This window comes from Aedes albopictus, chromosome 3, assembly GCF_035046485.1.
Source record: "Aedes albopictus strain Foshan chromosome 3, AalbF5, whole genome shotgun sequence".
NCBI lineage: Eukaryota > Metazoa > Arthropoda > Insecta > Diptera > Culicidae > Aedes > Aedes albopictus.
In genome coordinates this window covers 306,835,019-306,853,482 of record NC_085138.1, presented here as the reverse complement: position 1 = coordinate 306,853,482, position 18,464 = coordinate 306,835,019, and positions in this window count along the sequence as shown.

Genomic DNA, 18,464 nt, shown 5'->3' with positions numbered 1-18,464 from the left:
TTAAAAGTGAATATGAAAAGAGAAGGAACTCCTGGAGAGATTTCCGAAGGTATATCTATAGGAGTCCCTGAAGAAATTCAGGAGGAATCTCTGGAGCAATATCTGCAAGAGTCGCTGAAACTCCTGGAGGAATCTCTGAAGGTACTCCTGCACTTATTTCTGTAAAAATTTCTGTTGGAGTTTCAGAAGGAATCTCTGCAGGAACTCCTAGGACTTATTTCTAAGGACCTCCTGCGGGGATTCATGAAGCAACTTTTTACGGAATTCTTGATGGATCTCTAGGAGGCATTTATGAATCCTCCTGAAAGAACCTCCAAGGAGACTTCTGGAAGGATACCTGAGCGAACCCCTGTTGAAATAGCTTGAGGAGCTTTTGAAGGAATTCCTTATTAACACCTGAAGGCATCGCTGAATCCTTGGTGAGCTATAAGGGAGATCCCTGAACGATCTCCTGGAGAATTCACCGAAAAAAATTCACTGAAAGAACTCTTGAAAGAATCTCTGAAAAAAGTTCATGAGGCATTCCGAAGTAATTCCAAGATGAATAGTTACTTTCAGTCCTGCACATCCACGGTGGTGGTACAGTGGGCTGAATCAAAACATTTTCATCCTGGGCGATTGCCAGCCATCGATCGCCTTGACCTGTGACCAGGGATGCCAGATGATTTTTCCAAAAATCTGTATCAGGATTTTAGAAAATCTGTATTTGTCTGTATTTTGAAACTGTGACTGAAAGCCAAAAACACCAAGTTTCCGTAAACCCAGTCAGACCCATTAAAAAATCTGTATGTTGCACATGTCAATTTTTGTATCCCGAATTTTGCACGAACATTTCTATTTACAGTAAGATTTCACTAAATGGTGTAAATAGCAGAACGTTATGATTTTGCATAGTAAAATATATATGTATATTCTTAATAGCTCTAAACTTTAACGTCGCCCAATTTTTGCGAAAATTTCTCCAGGGATTCTTCCAGGAATTTTCCCTAGGACTTTCCTGGGAGTTTCTCAAAAAATATCCTGAAACTGGTTCACGGGTTTCCGCAGAAATTCCTTCCGAAAATCCTCATGGGATTCTTTAAAGAATTGAAGAGAAAATTCCTTCAGGGATTGCTACATAAGTTATGCTTGCATTTCTTAATATATTTTTTTTTCAATATTGTTGGAGAAATTCCTCCAAATTTTTTTAAGGAGTTTTTCTACAGCATTTCTCCGAAAATTTATCAATGATTTTTTCCAGGGGATTCTCCATGAATTTCTTCTCCCGTATCTTGAAAAGATGCAATCTTTATTTTTATTTTATTAGATATTTTTCTTTAACAAACATTCAGAGATTCTATCAAAAATTCAGAAACTTCCAGTTTGTATGAAGAACTAGCATAATTTAAAATTCACAAAATTAGAAAGATTATATTAAATGAACTTCAAGAACCATTCCAAAAATTATTGTTTAAATTTCTACCTAAAGAATTACTTCATTTTTCCAGGGATTTTTTTTTGGAAATTCCTTTAGAAATTCTCAAATGATTTTTCTGGAAAGTTCCTACAGGAGTTTATCCAATAGTTCTTTAAAGCATTCCTCCAGGCATTTGTTCAGACCTTCCTTCCTTTAGGATTCTTTACTATTTTTTCCAAAAGATTCTCTCAACAATTGCTGCAGAACTTCAACTAATAAGCATTTTTAAAAGATTTTTTTCTAGAAATGTTTCAAGAATATTTGTAGAAGGTTCTCCATTTTTTTTTAATTTCTTTATTGGTTCTCCAAAGAATTCTTCCAAGAAATCTCTTCATAAACTGCACGTGATTTTTTTATCGATGAATCGCAAGTTTTGGTTGTATATAAGTTTATTTTACGTTATTTAAACACAATGTTAAAATTACGTCAAATAAACATCTATACAACCAAAACTTGCGCTGCCGTAACTCTATTATAACATGTGTGTTGCTTGGGTAGTCAAGTCCAGTCGAGTTAAGTACGAGACGACCTTACAGTTGAGGTCGAAATACGTATCTGTCAAGGGATGAAAATTCTTAATTGATTTGAAAGGAACAGTACCTAACCCGAATTTCTTTTTTACCATCCTAGAAGAAGTTTCTTAAGAACTTCCTGGGGAAAAACCTGGAGAAACAGTTCGAGAAATTCTTGGAGGAACGCATTACAAAACATTTACAAAGATCCCAGAAATATTTTTTTCAGATCTAGTTTCAGATATTTCTTGAGGATTTTCCGTAGAAATTCTTTGGAAATATTTCTGAATAAATTTCTCAAAGAATCCGTGGAGATATTAATGGAGTTATCCGTCGACAAGAAATTTTCGATATTTTTTTAAACAAATATCCAAAAGAGTGTGTAAAGTTTTTCTTGCTGGATGCTAAGAAGGAACCCATAGAAATCTATTCAAAAGAACTCATGGAGAAATTAATCAAGGAATATCTTAAGAATGCTCTGTAGAAATTTCTCAAAGAATCTCTGCAAGAATTTCTTAAAAAAACTCTTCTCATTACTGGTGTGCCATACACTAGGAGCCTCTCCGCCTTTTACCGAAATTAGAAAAAAAAACCTCCCATGCCACCTTCTCTGTGCATCACCACGCTAAGATGGCCAAAATTGCTAGGCGTGATATTTACACCCAAAGAACCTGAGTTCAATTCGTGTTCGCAATTCTTATCTTTTCATCTGCAAGGTAACGTTGAGAATATTCAAAAATTTCCATCACATATGACGTGTTCCTTTTGCTACATTCGATGCATCATATTTTTGCAAATTGCTTTCGTACTCTGTAGTTTCCAAAAGATTAAAAAACGATCTTTAACACAATTTTATAGTTTGTAACTCAGTTGTTTGAAAGGGTGTGTACTGGATATTTCTTCTCAGGTTTGATTCAATATTATTATTAAAAAAAACTGTCATTACTTCCAATTTTCAACGAAAACATTATTCGTAAGTTTTCTCATTATTTTCATTCTACATATAAGAATGAAAACCAAAAAGAAAACCAGGTCTTTTGCTTAGCAAAGTTTCCAACTTTTATTTCATTTTTCATGTTCAGTACTTCAAGCTTAAATTTTCCTTACAACTTAACATTTCACTGGAAATTCGCGACTCTTGCAAATTGTCAAGCAAACATCAATACACTTAAACAAATAAGCAAAGATATAGTTTATTCGTTATGAACTATATAGTTATGAAGTTATAGTTATGAAGTATATAGTTTATAGTTATGAACAACAGCATAATCTTTGAAAACTTGCTGAAAAACTTAAATTGGAGCGAAGGCTGGAGTTTAAGATTTCAACGTGATAAAAACGTAAAGAAGCCCGCCTTTAACGTATGCTCATTACATATCAAGGATGTTTTATGCTTCGTAATATTTTTTTTAATAAATTCAATTCGAAAGAAAAAATTTTTGGAATGATTGAAAATTGAGGTCAAATGTGAGAAATATAAATCATTGAATGGGTTTGTACTCTCAATAATTTTTATGACTTTGTTTTCCACCTTGCGTGAATGTATGAGGAAAAAAATATGTGGAAGAAAAATCTGTATCATGATCATGGAATCTGTATTTTTTCTGTACTCTGTATCCTGTCTGTATCAACCTCTAAAAATCTGTATAATACAGAAAAATCTGTATATCTGGCATCTCTGCCTGTGACCAGGTCAAATTTCTGTCGACTTGCTTGATTTTGTTGTTAAGCCTACGTTGCCATGTGCCATGGGTCTGTCTTTGCTGCGATGTCTTGCTAGGATCCAACCTAACGCTTGCTTGCAGATTTAGTTTCCGCCCCTGCGTAGAGAGTGTGGCCGACCCACCTCCATTTTCGCTCCCGAATTTCTGCCGCTATCGGCTTTTGATGACAACGCACGGTGTCAAAATTTGGATTATTATCGAACTTTCATGTACCTCGGGTTTTTCTTCATAGAATGCTAGAATTTCGGCTATAATGTATAAATGCAAAATTTAAAAATATTCTATCGGGGAAAATTTGAGTTAGCTGAGTTTTTGGCTCTTTTCCATACTAAAAATCAATAATTACTATTTTAGCACAAAAAACGTCCCATACAAAATGTATGGAAAAATTTTCGCCGATGAAATATTTTCTAGTTTTCCGATTACGTATATATAGCCCAAATACTAATCATTTTCGAAGGAAAATCCGAGGTACATGAAAGTTCGATAATAATCGAAATTTTGACACCGTGCAACGACGATGGAGCTCCACGTTAGAGATCCATTTGTGAGGCCACCATGCATGAATTGTATACCACAGGCATCTATTGTTGAAGATCTGCAGCCATTGCTTTTTTTTTCACTGATACACACCAAATTTCACTGGCGTATAGCAGCACAGATTTCACGTTCGAGTTTTAAATTCGGATTTTCGTGCGTCGACTGATCTGGTTGTTTTTCCATACATTTCTAAAATTCGCAAAAGCAGCCCTCGCCTTCTTGATCCGTACGTCTATGTCGATCTTGGTGCCGCCATCGGCCGCCATTTGGCTACTAAGATATTGGAAACTTTCAACATTCTCCACTGATTGCCCAGCTACCGTAAAGCTGGAAGGGTTGATCGTGTTTACATCCAACGATTTGGTCTTGTTGATGTTGGTGGTATTTAAGGTGAAACGGGACGCCGTGTTATTTTTCCTATCTTGCTTCTCTTTCTAACAATTTGCCTCGCGATTTTTAAGATGGTAATCTCGAGTTCTATCGCATTGAAGATGCTGAAAAACAATCAGCATATGCACTGCAAGTGAGCATACACAGTGATAGGTTTTTGTTGCAAAATATTAAGTAGAATCTGAGATTACCATCTTAGTAGCAACAGAGCAATGGCGGATATTTCCCCGACCGTCCCGTCCGCCCTTAAGACCTGCCGCTGAGGAGCGATTGGCAAGATCATCGAGCTTGCTCTGCATATCAGAGCGCCGTTGAGCTAGGAGAGCAACGTCATCAATCATTTAGAAGTCATTTAGGTGCTCAATGGTAATGGGCACCCAAAGCAATCCACGATTTGGTTCACGGTCAATCGCACCTATCAGGATCTGGTCGATTACGATAAGGAACAGTAGCGGTGATAGTATACATCCTTGCCTCACTCCAGCAACGACCCGGATGGGATCAGTCAAAACACCGTTGCACAGTGGTCCACGAACCAGATTTACGAGGAAAGATGCATGCAGCGCCTTCAAATGATATTTTAGAAAAATATGATCTTCTACAAAGTTGCTCCTAATAATAAGGCCCTCTTTCCAATGTACATGAAAATTAGGGTGATCCATATTTTCACAGAAATGGGAAACCAAACTTTCTTATTTGCAAGAATAGCTATATACATTCTTCGGAAAAGTTGTAGATCTATCAATTTTGCGCAAGTTTGCTGAAGACAGTTTTTATGTAGCTTTAAAATTGACTGATCTAGAGATATTTTTTTAAATTGCTTAGGGTGGTTCAAGAAAAACCGGTTTTCTGGCTCTAACTTTTTCAGTTTCAATTTTTTTATCAAAATCGCCTAAGAAACACTTGTAGAGCATTTGAAAACGCGTCGTTTCGTGCGCTGAGACGATCGTTATCTCTTTTGGTTCAAAAGTTATGAGCATTTTTCTTCAAAAAATATAGTTTATTCAAAAGGCGATATTACAGGTTGGAGCAAAGACTAAAAATATCTTCTTCCAGCATTCAAAAGAAGAAATATTGCTACAAAACATATTAAAAAATAAGAGAGGTGTTATTTTTGTAACTCAAGAAAAAAATAGTAGAAAAGTGCTTATTTTTTCTAGAAAATCGTCAATATCTTTTGAACGGAATGACGAAGCAACATTCTCAGCGCACGGAATGGGGCACGTTCGGTGTAGTACTAGATTTGTAGTAATGAGCTGAATTTTTGTATGGTGAGAAGGTCCATTCTCCGTTTCTGCAATGAAATGGTGCAAAAAGCGTGGGTATTATGATTCCTTGCCTAATTTGATGCTGTTTGAGCAAAACATATAACACAATAGGACAGGTGCGTTTTTGGAAGCTCTAAAAGTGGTTCTTTGACGACTTTGATGCAAACCGGTTTAAACCGGTTTTTCTTGAATCACCCTAAGCAATTTAGAAAAATATCTCTAGATCACTCAATTTTAAAGCTACATAAAACTTGTCTTCAGCAAACTTGCTCAAAATTGATAGATCTACAACTTTTTCGAAGAATGTATATAGCTATTCTTGCAAATAAGAAAGTTTGGTTTCCAATTTCTGTGAAAATTTGGACTACCCTAATTTTCATGTACATTGGAAAGAGGACCTTATTATTAGGAACAACTTTGTAGAAGACCATATTTGTCTAAAATATCATTTGAAGGCGCTGCATGCATCTTTCCTCGTAAATCTGGTTCATGGACCATTGTGCATTGCGCAGTACTCTGCACGAAAATGCCCTGTACTGTGCTGCAATGGGGCCGATGATTTTCTCAGAGAGACGCTTGCGGCTGAGGGCTTCCCACATGTTTCCGTGATTGAGACGGACGAAAACTTTTTCATAATCAATGAACACCAGGTAGAGAGACTACCGTGACGGAGCGTGATAATATGGTCCAGACAGTATCATCCGGCACGGAATCCTGCTTGCTGCCGTCGGAGAGTTGTGTCAATCTTCTCCTATATCCGGTTTAGGATCACTTTGCAGAGGACTTTGAGAACGATACACAGTAACATGATGCCCCGCCAATCATCGGATACAGTCAGGTCACCCTTCTTGGGTACCTTCACTAAGACGCCTTGCATCGAGTCGGTCGAAAATGTCGCGGTTTCCTATATGTTGCAGAATAATTGATGCAGTAGTTGTGCGGATACTACGGGGTCAGCCTTGAGCATCTCAGCTGATATGCGATCGACCCATGCACAATGGTTTATTTTCCCATTTTCACGCTCTTAATTAATAGCTCGTAGGGTTGAGGAAATAGAGCAATGGTGTCTTCGGCAAAGTTGACGGGAATGACCAGCGCCATCTTTTGACAGTTAGAGTTTTCGGATCAATCCCCGTAAAAGTGAGATACAAAATAATTATTTTTTTAATTGTTGAGATAGAAGGTTGACGTCTTCGGCAAAGTTGTAGCATTTTTTATGCCAAAAACTTTCCCCAAAGACGTCAATGGTGTAACTTTCACACCAATGGAGATAGAGGCCTGTGTTTGAAAATTAACCCCAAAAACACGTTTTTTTCAAAGTAAAACACACATTTGTTGAATTTTTAGGCCCATACAATGTTCTGCAAAGTTGTATGTATCAATAAAATACGCAACTTTGCCGAAGACATCAAAGCTGTAAGAATTAAATGAGACGAGTTATAGGTAAATTTATGATTTTTTTCATCCATTTTTAGGGAAAAATATCTTCCTTAGGGGCAAATAGGTGCAGCTGAGGTTACCGTTATCAGAAAGTACACCTAAAGAGCTTTCAAATAAGAGTTAGTTTGTCCGTCCACGATCGTCTGCTGAGGAGATATGACCATAATAAGAATGTAATTTCTACGATTCAATTGCAATCAAATTAACTTTGACAAAAAACTCATGGCTTAAAAATCGTGGTACAAAAAGTGTAGGCGTCGGTGGCGTGGCGCGGCGGCGCACAGGTCTTGTCAAAAATAATTTTGGCGAAGAAAATTCTAGAAAACATATAGTACTCTTGGACACGAATGCCAACTTATTTGGCAAAGTATCTTTAATAAAAAATAATAATAGTAAAATACTCAATATATCTGAAAACTTTGTGATAAGTTTTATTTTCAAACTTTTTTACCTGTGTACATTGTTTACGACATAAAAAACCTTAATTGCAAACCATCCAACAGCGGCCAACACAATAATTAAAATCACCATGACTGTTATTGTACGGTACCAAAATGTTGCAGACCCATATCGAAAATACTGATACTGCATGTACTCGTCACAAAACTCGAAATCGTTGTTGGAGAACTCTAGAAGGTATCGCTCCGGAATTCCAAATCGCTTGTAAAATTTGTTATATTTGTTTACCAGATGGTCCATTTCAATCGACCTGCCGGTCATAAAATTCTTTTGTCGAAGAATCCACAGATGAGCAACGTGTCCTATCCGGCCACCCTCCATAAAATGTTGACAAAGGAACACCAACCAATCGTTGTCGAAAAATTCTACGTAGACGTTTCCAGAGTGAATAACGCTGCCATTGGTGAAAACCCCCATCCGTTGCTGGTAATTCGCATTGAGATCCAACTGAAACGCTTCGATGCAGTTACCAGGACCGAAGGCCGCAGAAAATCTATAACTTGTTCGGTAGGTCGAATCATTGTACGGCGTCGAGTAAGTCCGGCCATCCGGGATGGTGATGATCAATGGAAGCAGAGTTCTTTCGGTTAGATATGAATCGTTCGAAAATAGAACGGACTGCTCCTGCACAGTTGGACATTGCCCATCTATGAAAATGGTTACTGTCGATGGCGCTAGGATCCACAGACACAGCTGGACTGCAACGTACAAATGGTGCATTTCGAATGAAATGGGGGTGTGATTGTGTTCATTGAATTGTTGCATTTAAAATGTGATTGCGCGAAATTGATAGTAGAGTGCCTACATTTGATACACTTCCGTTGAAGAATGTAAAGACAAAGTCCGTTGTTATTGAAAGTTTAATGTAAATTGCATAATTTCAGAACCAAAAGGAATCGACGTAAAATAATGAAAATTAAAGCAAAAATGACCAAGATCTGCTCAAATTAACAGCTATGCAGGTATCTCAGCTATGCAGGTATCTTTCGAATGTAGAAGCTTTTAAATAAAATATGAATGTCCTAACAAGTAGAAAAAAAAGGATTTTGAATGTATTCCAAATAACTCACAACCTATTTGCAAAAGTTTTTTTTCCATTATGTAATAATTCTTTCAGAGTTTAGTGTTTATCATATCGTAATTCAGTGCAGCAATCTTCTCTAAATTTCATGACACTGGTGCGTAATAACAATCGATATCCTTGATTTGCACTTTCCCACATAACATCCCATCATTCCCCCAGGACGATTACAGCCCACTATCGCTTTCAATCATCATGCACCGTTCGAACGTGCTAGAACTCTGCATTTTGCTAAGCCTAGTCCCATCGTCAGTCGCTGTATTCCTCGATGGGCCATGCCAACCCATGCAGGAAAAATCCCCCGGACCTACGGCGGAACAACTCCGCAATGTGCTGCTAATCAACATTACTCTACTTCCAGTTGTGATCACCGAGCCCGACCGTCAAGGATTCGCCGTCCCATGGCAGAACAACACTTTCGCGACCAGTTTCCGATTCAAGGCCCAGTTTGGATCGAGTCAGTGCGTAGACCACTTCAATCTGGGTTTTAATGCGGACCACAGGAAATCGTTGGATTTCTTCTCGGAGGGCTTCATGATTCGGGCAGGCAGTGCCTTTGTGGAGAGCAATACCGACGACAAGGAATGGCTGGTGTACGTCTGTCAGAACGTGGACGACGGGAAACGGAAAGGACACGTGGCCCATTTTTGGATCATTCAGAGGAAAAGTCACATGACGAGGAATTCGATGCGGATGGAGACCCTGATGGACAAGTATTGGGAAAAGATCAAGCAGTTGGGTTTGCGCAGGGTGGACTTGCTCAGCTTGCAGGATAATGAGTTTGAGTTCTGCGATGAGGAATTGCAGAGCCAGTTCAATCGTTTCAGCAAAACTTTGTTCTGGTTTCGGACGGTTGTGCTGATTCTAATTGCGGTGATGTTGGTGATTACTATAGCGGGGTTTGCCATAAGATTTTTCAACGCGGCTTCGAAGTTGAGTAAAGTGAGAAGTTTTTCGGCTAACTGAATCGGTGTTTGGTAAAGCTTCAACAATAAAGGCACGTATGAGTTAAAATCACAAATGGCTGTTTTGGGTCTCAAGGTAAGATGTACCAATATGACAAAAAAGTGACGAAAAACAGCTTTATTTTGCTGGAGTCCGTGGCGCAGCGGTCACATGTTCTCCTCGGGAGAACGACTAACACCTGTCCCTCTTCTGAGCAAATAGCGCTATCGGACCCCGAAACTTGGATATTGGCGAACGGCAACTCGTAATTGACGACATCCAATCGAACTGGAAAAGAAGCAACAGGGGATTTTTTTTATTACCGTACTGGTTTGGACCGAAGGGTCTCAGATTTTCATGAAACTTTTTCCACAGGCAAGACACATAGATATATGAACAAAAAAAAATGAGAAAAATTCAGGGTCGCCTGTTTTCTCGGAAAACTCAGGTGCAGTTTTTTTTTGTTTTCCCCTGACACTACTTACTTTGAAAAATCATAACTCAAGAACGAAGCATCGTAGAAGCAAAGTTTTTTTTAGAAAATGAAAGCAAATTTTCTCAGAAATCGAAAAAAAATTAACTGGGTGAAGTTTTTCACATATTTATTCGCAGTTAAGAAAATTCGTAAAGAAAAGCCGAAAAAAATATGCCCGAACCCGCAAAAAAAATTTCAAAAAATATTTTTGAAAAGGCTATTTTATAAGCTTTATTCGCTGAAATTTTTGGAATGCGCTTTTTTTTCGATTTTCATTTATGGCCAATTTTGTAGAAAAATGTCCAAATGTGCCATTTAAGCTTTTTTTTTTGAAAAATTATTACTCAAGAACGAAGCATTGTAGAAACAAGGTTTTTTTTTTATTGAAAATGGAAGCATATTTTCTCAGGAATAAAAAAAAAAATATTAAGTGAAAAAAGTTTTCCACAAAATTTTCCACCGTTGATAAAATTTATAAAGAAAAGCCGGAAAAACTATGTCCGAACTCGCGGAAAATTTTCGAAAAAATATTTTTGAGAAAGTAATTTCATAAGCTTTGATTGCTGAAATTTTTGGAATGCACTTTTTTTCTTTCTTGATTTATGGCCCAATTTTGTAAAAAATGACCATATAATAAAAAAGACACTACACCGTCTTCAACCAGCGGTTGCACAGACTGAACAATCACTAACATTAGGCAACGGACAACACGGAACACCCAGTGAACCAATGGAGGATTTTTCGTTTGACGAAAAGTTTCCTCCGACTGGAGCGGGAATCGAACCCTCACTCCGTGGCACTCACAATACGCCTAAACGACTGACGCCGCTAACCGCACGGTCACGAAGCCCACGGGCCCACAGGCTTACATGGTAATTTTTCATAAATTTGGTCATAACTCAGGAAAGAAAAAAAGTGCATTCCAAAAATTTCAGAGACCAAAGCTTATGAAATCACCTTTGCCAAAAAAAAATTTTTTTGAAAATTTTTCACAAATTCAGGCATAATTTTTCCGGCTTTTCTTAACGAATTTTTTCAACTGTGGAAAATTTAGTGGAAATTTTCTCCAGTTCATATTTTTCTTGGATTTCTGAGAAAATTTGCTTTCATCTTCTATAAAAACTTTGTTTCTACGATGCTTCATTCTTGAGTTATGATTTTTAAAAGTAAGTAGTGTCAGCGGAAAATAGTAAAATAGACGACCCTGAATTATTCTCAATTTTTTTAATCATTCATCCATGAGCCCTTCCTGTGGAAAAAGCTTCATGAAAATCTGAGACCCTTTGGCCCAATTTGTACGATAATAAAAAAAAATGCCCAACAGCCTCACATCTACATCAACGTGCTCATCATTCTACTATGGGCAGGATACAAAAGTGAAAACCACTTCGCTATAGTAAAATAGAATACATTTGGACACTGTACAAAGTGTGCAGCTTCAATCGCTTCCGTTTGACCCTAGTGGACAAAAGAGCTGTAAATTAGGTTAAGTCATTAAGAATTAAAAACAGCTTTCTTTTCCCTTTCAATGAAAAATAAAAGCTCATCGCCATTGGATCAAAATAATTATTCGTTTTGGTCAACTTACGAAAGCAATTATCCTCATCTTAAGCCATCGATTGTAATGTATTTTTGGTTAGATACTAAAATAAATTCCTTAATGAATACCTCCAAGATTCTTCAGGAAACCTTCAGAAATTCCCCATGATCCAGGGATTCCTCCGAAAATTCAAGGATTTCTTCAGGAATGGCTCCGAGATTTCTTCCAAGAATTCCTCCATGAAGTCCTATAAGAATTCCTCCAAGAATTTCTCCAGGAATTGGTCCAAGAATTCTGTTAAGAATTCCTCCAAGAATCCCACCAGGATTTTCTCCAAGAATTCCTTCAGGAATTTCTCCAAAACTTCAACAAAGAATTCCATGAAGAACCCGCCCAGGAATTTCTCCAGAAACTTTTTCAAGAATTTCGACAGGAACTTTAATAAGAATTTCTTCAAGACCTGCTCCAATGCGTCTGTCAAAAAATGTTCCAAGAATCCCTTCAGGAGTTTGACCAGGGATTTCTTTATATATTCCTTTAGGACTAGGAATTTTTCGAAAAATTCCTTCAGGCAATCCTTCAGGAATTTCTCCAGGAATGCCTACAAGAATCACCCCAGAAAATTCCTACAAGACATCCGCCAAGAATTCCTCCAACAATCCCTTCCAGAATTCCTTCGGGAATATCTCCAAGACTTCTTTCAAGAATTCGACCAAAAATCTCTTTAAATTTCTGGAGGAAATCCTGGAGTACTTTCTGTTTTAGAAGCATTCATGTAGGAATTTGTGAAGGAAGTTTTAAAGAATTTCCTGTGAGAATTCTCAGAAGAATTACTGAAGGATTTCCTTGAGGAGTTACCGGAGTATGTTTTGAAGTTTTTTTTTGTTTATTTTATTTCGAAGGAATTTCTGGAGAAAGTCCTGCAGTATTTCCTGTAAGAATTCATGGAGGAATTTTTGGAGGAATTTCTGATAAGAATCTTGGAGGAATTTGTCTACACAAATTCAAATACTGTTCATTCACAGGACGCAGCCCTCGACGCTGCCAAAACGAGCCAAATAAATGAAACGCGTCTAATCTGTAAATGCAGTTATTATTGAATATACTTCAATGGCCTGTCTTTTCAAATATTATTAGCTTCATATTATCCCTTACCACAGAATTCACGCGAGGAATTCCTTAAACAATTCCTGGATGAATTTATGGAGAGATTCCTGGGGGAATTTCCAGAACAATTCCTAGTGGAATTTCTGTAGTAATTCCAGGAAGAATTCGTAGAGTAATTTCTAGAGAAATTCCTGGAGTAATTTCTGAACGAATTCCTGGAGTATTTTCTGGAGGATTTTTTTGGAAAATATTCTAGAGTATATTCAGGAGGAATTCATGGAGAAATTCCTTGAGGAATTCCTGGAGGAGTTCATGGAGGAGTTCCTGGAGGAATTCCTTGAGAAATTCTTTGAGAACATACAAACATACATTTATTTGCTCAACATCACATTTAAGATAAAATATAATCAATAATATTATGCCACAATACTCGGTTTGAGGCCGTCGCTAGCCATCCTCGGTCGCGCCCAATGCTCGCCAAGTCACGCTCCACATGGTCCGCCCATCTTGCTCTCTGCGCATCACGCCTTCTTGTAACAACCGGATTAGTAGCAAACACCACCTTTGCAGGGTTGTTGTCCGACATTCTTGCAACATGCCCTGTCCATCGTATCCTTCCGGCTTTGGCCACCTTCTGGATGCTGGGTTCACCGTAAATTGCAGCGAGCTCGTGGTTTATACTTGTCCGCCACACACCGTTCTCCTGCACACCGCCGAAGATCATGCTTAGCACGCGTCGCTCGAAAACTCCGAGTACTTGCAGGTCCTCTTCGAGCATGGTCTATGTCTCATGTCCGTAAAGGACATGCGTGGGTGAATCTATTTGGCGCGTTTTTCCCACAGTTTCATTGGAATTCTTTTATACATCTCTACGGAATACATTACAAGGTCTCCTGAATAAAATGTTCCAATGACCTAACAGGATTTACTTTAATGATTTCTGGAGCAATTTTTATTATTCTTAATCGCTCTACGTCCCCACTGGGACTTGGCATGCCTCGCTTCAACTTAATGTTCTTTGAGAACTTCCACAGTTATTTATTGAAGGGCTTTCTTTTCAGCCATTGCATGAATTTATATATTGTGAGGCAAGGACATTATGTCCAGGGAGTCGACAAAATTTCCACGACCGGAACGGGAATCGAACCTGCCGTCTCCGGATTGGCGATGCATAGCTAACTGGCTAACTGGATATCCCAGAAATTATTCTTAAGATTCCTCCAGGTGCCATTGAAAGAACTGTTTATTGAACTTTTTCTATGATATTTCATTTCTTAATGATAAGGGCGGGCTTGGTGCTCTAGTGGCTACCGCTTCTGGTTCATATGCAGAAGGCCCGGGGTTCAATCCCTGGCTCGTCCCTTTCATCCTGCTTTGTATCCTTCTCAGTGTACGCAGAATATGGCACCGCAAGCGACAAATAGGCAACAAAGAAGGCACGGCAACAACGCTTTGTTTTTTCGTTAGCAGATAATGACAAAATCGCTCCTGAGTTTGTTCACAACAAAAACGGTAGGAATATTTGTCTCGTTCTATTCACATCATGATTTTCGCATTATTTTACAATTGAAACTCGACTCTGAGGTTTGCAAGAGTCTTAATTCGTCCAAATGCATATGAATTCGATGATGTGGGTCGAAAATTTCAGCAGAAAAGCCGGAATATCGGCACACGCACGGCAAGCGATGTTTGTTTTATTGCTCTCATCGCCTGACATGCGCTTGTTGGGGAGCGCCTTTGTTACCAACATGCGCCGCTTAGGACAAAGCGTTTGTTTTTCGGCGTGATCCGTTGTTCGTACCCTGATCCTTCTATATACTTTCTCCTTCCTCTCTACATATACAACTCATGTATATTCACATGTGCATAGCCATCGTTAGAACAGAAACGGGTTGAAAAAGCCGTTTCCCTTCCTTCCAAACTTTCACAGGACAGTGTCTCAATCCTATTAGATAACGCCTACAAGTTATGCAATCGAGCGAACTATGCCGCACATCTTCACCTTACCCCTGGTATCCACGCACCAATGTGTGAACCTTCTGCCAACCAAGTCCCACCAACACTCCAACATCCGCATGAATTTGTGCTGACGCAGAGGTATATTCGGTCAGATGTATTATTATTATTAGCTTTATTAGGGAGATTTTCAGCCCGAGGCTGGTTCATCTCCAAATGAATAGGTTAGATGTAGATACAAACGATTGCAATCATCACTTCCTTACCCTTTCCCACATTGACCTGCAACCTGACGAGGCAGGAGCCATTGTCGCCTAAAAATAAAAGATCACCAACGCTCGCACACTAAAGATGCCTGCTAATCCCCGGCAGATAATCTCATTGGTTCCTTGTGCGAGTGTAGCTGGTCTGGCGATACTGGAGTAGCATCTACGGGCGGTCAATCAAGCTGAAGCTCAAGCAAGTTATTTCATTACTTAAGGATAAGAGTTTTTGAATGAACACTTCCAAGAACTCTGACGGATTTTTTTATATACCAAAAATTGCTTTCGGAACCCATTTTGAGAAAGCGCTTTATTTTGCATTGAACCTTCTGAACTGGTTATTTAAGGAATATTACAAGAAATACCCCCAATAGTGATAAAGAAGTAAATCTAATACTGGCGGCAGATATTTGATACAAACATGAAAAAAGGAACACCCTTAGCAATTTTTAAAGAATTTTGGAAAGAGTTCTTTCTCGATTTACTCCGAACCAATTTTTGTAAATTTATCCATTCCCACACGAATTTCGTAAAAGATTTCTCCTGAAAATTCTCCAACATTTTCTACATAAATTCTTCCATTGATTCCTTTAATAATTTCCTCCACAAATTTCACAGAAAATGTCTCTAGGTATGCTTGTAGGGATTCAAAACTTCAGAAATACCTCCAAGGGTACTTCCAAAGACCTTACCGGGATGTCGTTCTAGGATTTTTCATAGGAATTCCTTAAGAACTGCTCAGAAGAACTGCCATTATTCTTGAGAAAATATTCACAAAAAGTTCCTGTGGAAACCCTTGTAAGATATCCTGGAGAGAAAAATAGAAAAAATAATCCTAGTATCTAGTACCTAGTCCTTTGCAGAATTCCAAAGCAGCTTCCCAGGAAGAGTTTCTGGGAAAATTTTATTAAGTTATTTAAATTTGAAAGAAGTTCTGGAGTAATTCTTGGAACACAACTTTTAAAAAGCCTGAGGAAATCCATAAGACAATTCCTGTAGAAAAAATATTTTCGACTCCTAAAGAAATCCTCATAGGGGGTTCTATGGAAATCCTTCAAGGAATTCATTAGGACAACTTATTGAAAGAGTTCTGCATTAAAAAATCTGCAAAAACTCTCGGCATACCTTGAGGTATCCTAAATAAATCCCGCATAGATCCCTAGAAGAAATGCTGGGGAATTTGTTAACTCTAAGACTCATCAAAGACTCCTAAACAAACCATGGAAATAAATAACTTGATGATTTTGTGGCTATATCGGTCTCTTTCTACTCATAGTATAAGGGCCAGTCTTGGTAAGGTGGTATGAAAACTACCAACCAAGCCGATCTGTTTAAAAGCACAGGTCGCACGGCAGAAGTTTCACGCATTCGATGTATTCGTTCAATACATGGCCTACTTGCCTAATTTCACCTTCTATAAAAATTTTCACACTTGTTCGCTACCTAGCGAATTCTATCATATCTATCATTTCATTATCCACTTTGATCTCTACTCCCTTATACTATGAGTAGAAAGAGACCGATATAGCCACAAAATCATCAAGTTATTAATAGAATACGGTCGATAAATCAGCATATGACATGGAAATAAATTATGTTAAAAATCCCTTAGAGAATGTCTACAGAAATCCTTGGAAGAGTTCATGAAAGATTTGTTTCTTGGATGACTGATTTTGGTGGGACTTCTAATGGTTTCGGCTTGCAGTCACAGAAATAAGCGTTGGTTCTTTTATTTCATCACCGACGTTTCGATCCTCGGGTTTGGATCTTCTTCAGGGCTCGAATCAATAATCTCCCTTTTTTCGACGGTGAAACATTCGAAAAGGTTTAAAGAGCAAGAATTCCGGACAGTGTAGAAAACCCCCATTAATTAATTTCGCATTAATTTAGCAAGGGTACAAAATTGTTAATGAGGCCATTCCAGCAAAATCCCGACATACCTCCGTGCAAACACGGCACTTCACATGTTGGTTAACTTCGAGCCCTGAAGAAGATCCAAACCCGAGGATCGAAACGTCGGCGATGAAATAAAAGAACCAACGCTTATTTCTATGACTGCAAGCCGAAACCATTAGAAGTTCATGGAGGAATTCTTTTAATATTTCTTGACCAAATCTTGGAGTAATCCATGAAAAATGGTCATGATCAGGGAATGAAATTATCGATCACGATCGCGATAGTGGAAAACTCTCCCACACGCATTATCGGCGAAAAAAGACGTGCGATAAATTCAGACCCGGGTTTCTCCCGAGAATGTATTTTCGCTCGTTCCGCAGCGCCGAAAACCGATTATCATCAGCAATGAAAAGTTGACCGGTTTGCTTTCTGCTCTTTGTTCGCCTTTCCGTAGTCCCGTCGTCACCGGCTGTAGCTTTTATGTATAAAATTTCTATTCCCTCTCGAGCAGCTTGTGTGGTCGAGTGGTTATGGTGCGCGCTCATACACATTTTTGTGGAGGGTCTAGGTTCGAATCCCGTTAGCGGCAAATTTTTGATATTTGCCTTCTGATAATTATCGCGATAACTTTGCAGGCGATAAAGATAGATAGCGAAAATGAAAAGAGCGATTTCCAGTTTTCGGCTATCTTTGATCGGGGACAAACAGCAACGACCGATAAACATTTCTCACAGGAAAAGTAAAAACAGAAAAAATCGGTAGCTCGAAAAACGCCGTTTTTCATCTCAATATGCTGATAATTTCATTCCCTGGTCATGATGAATCCTGGAAGAAAATCTAGCACGGAATATTATCGAAGAAATCAGCAGAAGGATTTCTGGAGAATTCTCGGTAATCGTTTTCAGAACAATTCTTGTAGGCATTCTTGAAAGATGTCCTTTAAAAATTTCCAAGCGGAATCCATTGGGATAACTCCCAAAAAGATCTTTCTCTTGAAAGATTTTCAAGAAAACTCCTGAAAAGATTCTAGCGCGAACTCTTTCACACATTTTCAAAAAAAAAACATAAGGTTTTCTGGAGAAATCCACGGAAGAATTTTCAATCTAATTCTTCGAGACATTCTTAAACACAATTCTGGAAAAATCCTTTTAGGAATTTCTGGAGAGTAATTTGAATGAACTTCGTCAGAAATCATTGGAATAATTTCCATATAAAGCTTAAGAAGAATACACAGAAGAATCTTCGAAAGATTTCCTGCGGAAGTTTTGGGACGAGTTCTTGAATTAATCTTTAAGGAATTTATACACAAGGTTCTTGTAATTGGAAGAACTCTCTGGAGAAATCTGGGACATATTTTGAGACGAATCCTTTCAAGAACAACCGAAGAATACATAAAAGAATTCCTTGAGATT